Raw genomic sequence first — 8,106 nt, 5'->3', positions numbered from 1 at the left:
TTTAACAATATGTATCAAAAGCCTTAAAAAATGTTCCCATTGTCTTACACAAAAATTTCCCATCTCGATAAATGGCTACTCCTAAAACTTCGGTGCCATCCTTAACTGTTCTCTTTCCCTCGACTCTTTTCCAATCTATCCGCAAATCCGAAGACTCTACATGTGCAAGAATCCAGCCATCTTTCTTCACCTCCCCTGATAACAGCCCATCATAATATGACTGCGTACGACTGCCGGTCTCCTGATGAATCAATCTCCCTGTTTCCACTTTTGCTCTCCACCTCTCTATTGGCCACACAGCAGCTACAGTGATTCTGCTTTCTAAACCTAATTGAGGTCTGCTCCTTCCTTGAATTTCATCCTGTCTCCGGCCTATGTAACCCTTGTGATGCTGTCCTTGTCTCACTCCCTGGATGCTGTGAAGCCAGCTTCCATCACTCTATGTCTCGCTCTTTCTGCCCCCACCACAACGTGCTCCTTGCTGTTTATCAGACAGGCCCAGCACAGTTTTGCCTCAGGCCTTTGGCATAGATCTTCCCTCGGCTTGGAGTGCACTTCCTTCAGGCATCCACAATGGCTACCTTACCACTTAACTCAGAAGGGCCTTCAAGCTAATCAAATGTCAACTTACCAGAAAAGCTTTTAGAGGTCACCCCAGCCTCTATCACTTTCTTCCCTGTCACCTAGGTCTGTTTCATTTTTCCTCAGCCATTATCACCACCTGACATTATTTGTTTATTTTCAATCTCTCCCCACTAGACTATAAGCACAGGAGAGCAGGGAATGTGTTCTCTGATGCATGGTCAGGCCCGAAAGAGTGCCTGGCACTCAGCAGGACTTCACTAAATATTTGTTGAATCAGTGAAGTCAGGTTTGTGAATTCCCTTTGATTCCCATCACTGTCTTTTTAGGTGCTGCTATGAAGGTCTGCCAATTAAGTTCAGGAACTTGTTGCAATGATGTTGCTAACTTCTTTTGACATTAGAGGGATTATTCATCATGAATTTGTACCAGCTGGACAGTTAACCAAGTTTACTATTTGGAAGTGCTGAAAGGGCTGCATGACAAAGTTAGACGACCTGAACTTTGCGCCAACAATTCATGGCTCTTGCATCACGACGATGCACCAGCTCACAAGGCACTGTCTGTGAGGGAGTTTTTAGCCAGCAAACAAATAACTGTATTGGAACACCTGCCCTACTCACCTGATCTGGCCCCCAATGACTTCTTTTTTTATGGGAAGATAAAGGAAATATTGAAAGAAAGACATTTGGATGACATTCAGAACATCAAGGGTAATACGATGACAGCTCTGATGGCCATTCCAGGAAAAGAGTTCCAAAATTGCTTTGAAGGAAGGGCTAGGCGCTGGCTTCGGTGCATAGCTTCCCAAGGCGAGTACTTCGAAGGTGACTGTAGTGATATTGAGCAATAAGGTATGTAGTACCTTTTCTAGGATGAGTTTGCAAACTTAATTGTCAAACCTTCATATACTCTAATGGTAAATTGGAGGTATGTTAATACACAGAGCCCTTAGTCAAGTTTTTGTTTAATGGTAATTATGCCGGTGTGGCTCTGTAGCTTTTTGATAATGGGACTTGAAATTAATCCTGGGAATTCATAAAAATCACACCCTCAAACTTTCAGGTTTCTCTTATTTTTCTTGCAACACTCCCAACACCTTTCTTTGTTGCATCCAGGATTGGAAAGCCGCTTTCTGCAAAAAGGTTCCCTGATCCTTACTGCTCACTCCCAAATGCTCGAATACATTATTTTCCCACTGTGTATTCCATAGTATCCCATTTTTCCTTTAGCAAAGCACTTTCCACATTTATTTTTATTTCATGTTTAACTATGATTCTTTCTCACTGCTGAGCTGTCAGTGTGATAATAGCAGAGACCACATGTTTCCTCTTCATTGTTGTCTGTTTAGCACCAAATGTGATGGAATTTAGACTGTCTTTGGGAAATAGATTAAAAACTGAATGAATGAATGAGTGAATGAATGAATGGACAATTGGTTTTCTCCCTTAGGAGCAGTGTGCAATGCACAACCTCCCAGTACCCTTGTATGCTGTTATTGATGACAGCTGCTCCTTTGGGATGTAGAAATAAAAGCACAAGATCAAAATCCCTGTCAGGAGACACACAGCAGAAGGGAACAGAAGCTACCATTGCCTCTACTTTCTGCAAGTGTCCCTGTCAAAGGGAAGTACCTCAGGAAATAGGTCAGGCCTCAGGATGAACCAGTCCCAGGTCATATTCAATCCAGCCCAAATATTACATATTACCACATAACAAGTTCTCCAAAGTATTTTCAAATAATCAATCAGTTGGTTTGTGATTAATGTTGTATAGCTTTGGGGCTTTCTCTGTATTTTCGAGGTTATCTCAAAGCAAAGTTAAGCGTGGGACAGAGATATAGGTATAGGGAGTCAGAAGCAATCCACCAAGCCAATCTCACAATCCCTGGGTACAGTATTTTAATTCAGGATTTAATTAAGAAGGATTCAGTGAGAATTGACTGAACTTACACTGTGAATGAACTGTACATATTTGTTACACAATGGAAGCAAAGGTTTGTGAGTGTTAATCTATATTTTCATGTATGGTTCCAATAGGAACTCCAATCTGCCTCCCTAAATAATTGGGGAAATACTTGGCCGAACATTGCATTCCGTTGGGGGCTCTGTCTCGTCTTCTGTGGTGTGGGTAGGTCTGCTTTGAAATATTCTTTTCCTTCCATGCGATGTAGGGAATTTTCCATCTTTTTACTGTGAGAACAGTGTCATCAATTTTATTTCTATACCTCTAGCTTGTATTTCCTCTTGTTTCTAATTGGTTACCTAATAGATTAATGTAATGGGAACACATTCAATGTGCTCACTGCCTTTCACTCGGGAAAGTTTTTCTGTCTGTTCCTCTTTCTCTGCTTACCTTATTCTGTGTGCTCTTTCTGCTGAAGTTGTGGTGAAAATTATGTAGGTCTCCCTGGCATTTTGCCTAGAAAGAAACAATTTTCAGATTGAATTTACTTTTTTAGAAAATCTCCTTATCTGCACGGAAGTTATTGAGTGTGCTACTGTACTTCCTATGATGTATGATCAAAAAGCCCCAGTGGCTGCAGCAGCCTTGGGCTTTGTTATTTAATTCTTTTGTGCCCAGCACATGTTGATTATATGTAATCATTAATGCTAACTAACCCTCATCTGCCTTTTCCACTGTGTTAAGGAAGGTTTTAATGTAAGGAGCTAAATGCAATTCATGTCATCATTGCTTACTTAAAGCCCTTAATTCACTCAAACTATATTGAGTGTATACTATGTGCCAGGCATTAGCTCCTGGCGATACAAAGACCAATAAGAAAAAAATGGCAGGTTAATGAAGGAGATGGGAAAGAAAACAATCAATTAAAATGCAGAATGATAAGTGTTGTAACTGAGATCATTATAAGGGCTTGGGGCACTTAATTTAGACTGGACATTTTCCTAAAGAGCATTTTATTTTGTTTTGTTTTGTTTTTACCATCTTACCCATTTTTGAAATACAATTTGGTAGTGTACTTACATTAAAGAATATGGTTTTAGAAAAGGATGACAGGCTTTATCCAACATCTTTTTTTGATATTTGTGGAAACAGCAATTTTGTAATATGAGCATATTTGCTTTGAGTGGTGCTGTCTCCCTCACTCTCTGGTGTTTGTCCCTCTTGCCATTTTGTGCTATTGAAAATAACTATTCTAATATAGTCACAGAGCTTATTTGCTAATCTCCAACACACTTAACATTTCTATTCCTATGTCTTTGTTCATGCCTTTCCCCTTCCCTGAAACACCCTCCCCTCTTTCCCCCATATTCACGGCTTTGGGCAACCTGCCCCTCAAGACCTGAGGCAAATTCCACCTGAAACCCGGTTTCTTTGATGCTCAGATCACCTACTTTAAGGACTTCGCTCAAAGATGATGATCATACCAACTTATTTGGAACTTGGCATATGTTACCTTAGAAAGTTATTCAGACATAAAATGTAAATCTTATCTTACCAACTAAGTTACAAATCTCTCAAGGAAAGGGACCATGTTTTAATAATACATCACATGTGCTTAGAACCTTAAGCATGCATTTAAAATTTGCTGAGAACTTAGTGTGTGCATAGCACTGTATTCAATGTAAGGACATGATGACACAGCTCCTGTCTTGGAGAACCTCATTATCTAGTGCTTTCATTTACACTACACGGTGGCAAAAAAAAAAAAAATGTATACAAGTGGGTGCTTTGGTCAATGTGGCTCAAGCAGGAGCTCACCATAAATAGAAATGTCTGGAAGCTGATTGTAACCACTTTGAGCACCTCTTGTAATTGGAGAAGTCAAATATGACTTGTATTCATCTTTGGTTTCAGTATATATTGAGTATTACAATTTTAATACAGTTTTCCTTTCTTAAAATGTGTATACTTTTTTTGGCACTCTCTGTATTATATTTCCTCTTTAAAAAATCTTTGCAATAGTTAGAGAAAACATTATTATCCCAATTTTATGATAAGGATATGGAGACTGAGGAGACTAAGTGGTCTGCTATGGCAGAGACATGACCAGTGCTATTTCCAACATGGCATATTGAAGGGACTATGGCTCCTGGAGAGATAGTGCTCTGGATTCCAACTCTGCTAATTGCCACCTAAGTGGATTTGGAAAAGTTATTTAGTATCTCAAAGCTTTAATGACCTCATCATCTCATCCATGAATGATAATGTCTACTGTATAGACTTGTTAGAAAGAGTAAATGAAATAATTGTGAGTAGTGCCCAGTGCCTAGTAAGCCTCCAATAATGATAGCTGCTACTACTGCTGCTGCCCCGTAGTCCCCCTTTATTTATGGTTTCACTTTCTGCAGTTTCAGTTACCTGTGATCAACTGCGGTCTGAAAATATTAAATGGAAAATTCCAGAAATAAAAAAAATCACAAATTTTAAATTGCATACTGTTCTGAATAGCAGGATGAAATTTCACTCTGTCCTGCCCAGGTCATGAGTCACCCCTTTGTCCAGCATATCCATGCTGTATGAACTCCCACCCGTTAGTCATTAAGTAGCCATCTCAGTTATCAGATTGCTAACTGAGCTTGTGTTTAAGTAACCCTTATTTTACTTCATAATGACTCCAAAATGCAATAATAGTGACTGGCAATTCAGACATGCCAAAGAGAAGCTGTAACATATTTCCTTTAAGTGAAAAGGTATGTATGTATAGGAAAACACATAGCTTGTACAAGGTTCAAAATGATCCACAGTTTCAAGCATCCACTGCTGGGGAGGAGGGGGTCTTGGAACGTATCCCCACAGATTAGGGGCAACTACTGTACTGCTATACCACTGTTACAGGTTTCTATGCCTATTATGCATCTCCAGGGTCTAACACACATAGGTACTCTTTAATTGTGTTACTTTTTGTATTAACCACTAGCAGGGCTGACACCCAGGCAGGGCATGTCAGCACAAGTCCCAATTCTTTACAGTTGGTGTCCATTCTGACTGAACAAGTGTCCATTTTGATTGGTTGGTGCCTTCACTACCATAATTGTGAAATATTTAGCACAATACTCTTGTCCATAAGTATCATGGGACCATTATTTCATGCATTTTACCCACACATAATTAGTGGCTCTATCTTCCTGCATCAGCCAATACCTGCCACAGAGAACCATTCCACTCAAACACAATCATTAGGCTAACACAGTTCCGAAGAACATTCACAAGACTTGGCACATTACTCATTTGGAGCCAACCATGTACAGGGATTCCTTCTATATATATACTATACCAGGCAGCTGTGTATCAGGGAAATACCTTAGAAGTTGGGTTTAATCAACCACCAGCCATGGAATTGATTTCCTTATTGCTTATGGTTTAGGAATTCCTTATGGTTTAGGAATTTCTATTTGGCTATATTTCTGACTTGTCAGACATTTCCCACATGTCATTTAATTTAATTTAATTTATGATCCTTGCTCAATAATCATGACTCCAGGTTAACAGATGCTTAGAAAAGAATCACAGTATAGCAAGTGGGCCTTTCAGACATCTCAGATAGAGCTGCTTTTCAGGTGTCATGGCATTTTCCACTGTACCCTTGGCCTTAACACAACCAGAAGAGGTGGGCAGAAGAGGAACCTCATTAAACATCTGAAGCCTAAGAAAAAATAAAACCACTGAGCCAGATGGGATCATAACCTGAATTAATATTGTTCTTTTGTGTAAGGTCATGTGTGCCAATGGCACAAGTGTAAATGTACACAGAGGCTTTTTAAATCGCCTCTGTCTCAGATGCCAGGGAACTGGTTCCTGGCAATAACAGCTTCTGTGACTCCCATTGCAGTATTCCTCTAACAAAGTATTGTCAAAATCCAAGCTGGGAGCATGTGCTGCTTGGGAGAGCAGTAACAGAGATCAAGGGGCATGAAATGCAACTGTGCACTTGTAATGAAATTGCCCTTACTTATCGCCTGGTTAGTACTCATGATTGCCACGGTATGCCTCTGCGATCAGTCTCAGCATAATGAAAAACAACAGCAAACCTTAGCTTTTCAGATGGTTTATATCAGGAGTAGATAGAAGTGTTTTCAAGGCCGAGGTGGTAATGAAGAGGAACTCATGATGCAGAGAATAGCAATTGATGCTTATTCATGGATAAAGGAGAGATATATTAGCTGGAGGACTTCCTACACACAAGTCTTAGTGATTTAATGTCTCTGCTCAAATGTCAACAATGTACTGTGTTTCTGACTATCCCATCTTCCGGAGAGATTGTATCATTTTCTTTGAGAAGTAATATAGCTTTACTGCAGATGAGAGTCAAGAAAGGTATAACTTCTGGAATACAATTTGAACACACACACACACACACACACACACACACACACACAAACTCCATGGGGATTCCACTTCTAGATATTTATCTTAAGGAAATACACATATATGTAGGTTGCAAATATTTAATTATAAAGCTATTCATTGCAACATTTTCTGTTTTTTAAAAGAAAAACCATAGACCACCCAGATGTCTAACAATCAGAAATTGGTTACATAAATCATGGCACTTCTATATAATGGAATAGCATATAGCAAAAGAAGCATTTGTAGAGAAAATTCAAGGACAGGTAAGAATATTTTTAATGTATTTACATCTATATGTATATATAACAATAAATGGTAAACTATATGTATAAAATGTGAACAGTGATTATTTTAGGTTGTGGGTTTTGGTTGGTTGTTTTATTCTTTTTGCTTAATGATATAAGAAAATACATTAGTTTTATAAGAAAATGTTTTTGTTTCTTTATAGAAAAAAAGAGAAAAATAATAACTACAAAAATAGTGTGAGGCCCTCTTTCATCTCGGTTGCTGATACCATCCAGACTGAGGAAGACCTGGAAACTTCGGGGCCACATGAGCCATGGCCACGGACACATTGGTCAGCACTGGAAGCACCCAGGAGGCAGAGGTAATAATGCTGGTGGCTGGCATCACCACAGGATGAACTTTGACAAATCACTCAGGTTACTTTGGGAAAGTTAATATGAGGCATTATCACTTAAAGAGGAATCAGAGCTTCTGCCCATCTGTCAACCTTGATAGACTGTGCAGCTTGGTCAGTGAGCAGCATGGGTAAATGCTGCCAAAAACAAGACTGAGGCTCCTCCTATCATTGATGTGGTGTGATCGGGCTACTACAAAGTTATGGGTAAGGGAAAGCTCCCAAAGTAGCCTGTCATTGTTAAGTCCAAATTCTTCAGCAGAAGAGTCAAAGATTAATGGTGTTGGAGGGGCCTGTGTCCTGGTAGCCTGAAGCCACATAGAAGGGAGTTCATTAAATGCACAATTGTTTTTGTTTTTGTTTTTTGTTTTTTAAAAAGGTGTGTGAGTCAGTTATGAACATATGTCATTATACAATAGATGGGTAAAGCTTAATACTTATCACTTACATGTGACTATGATTTCATGTTAAAATGTGATGTAGGTTTAACTTTTAAATTTATCTGAGGTTTTTGTTTTTCTTTGCTGCGCACAAAAAAGAACTTGACAGAGCCACACAAGAATGCTGTCCTT

The 8,106-nt window shown here is 39.2% G+C and overlaps 1 pseudogene; it reads left to right on the top strand.

The window, feature by feature from the left end:
• Positions 1 to 7,090: 7,090 nt before the first annotated feature.
• LOC109375584 (60S ribosomal protein L27a pseudogene) lies at positions 7,091 to 7,846 on the top strand (annotated as a pseudogene).
• The last annotated feature ends 260 nt before the right edge of the window (positions 7,847 to 8,106 follow it).

The sequence above is a fragment of the Hipposideros armiger genome, unplaced genomic scaffold (assembly GCF_001890085.2).
Source record: "Hipposideros armiger isolate ML-2016 unplaced genomic scaffold, ASM189008v1 scaffold_974, whole genome shotgun sequence".
Taxonomy (NCBI): domain Eukaryota; kingdom Metazoa; phylum Chordata; class Mammalia; order Chiroptera; family Hipposideridae; genus Hipposideros; species Hipposideros armiger.
This window is presented reverse-complemented; position numbering and strand designations above follow the sequence as displayed.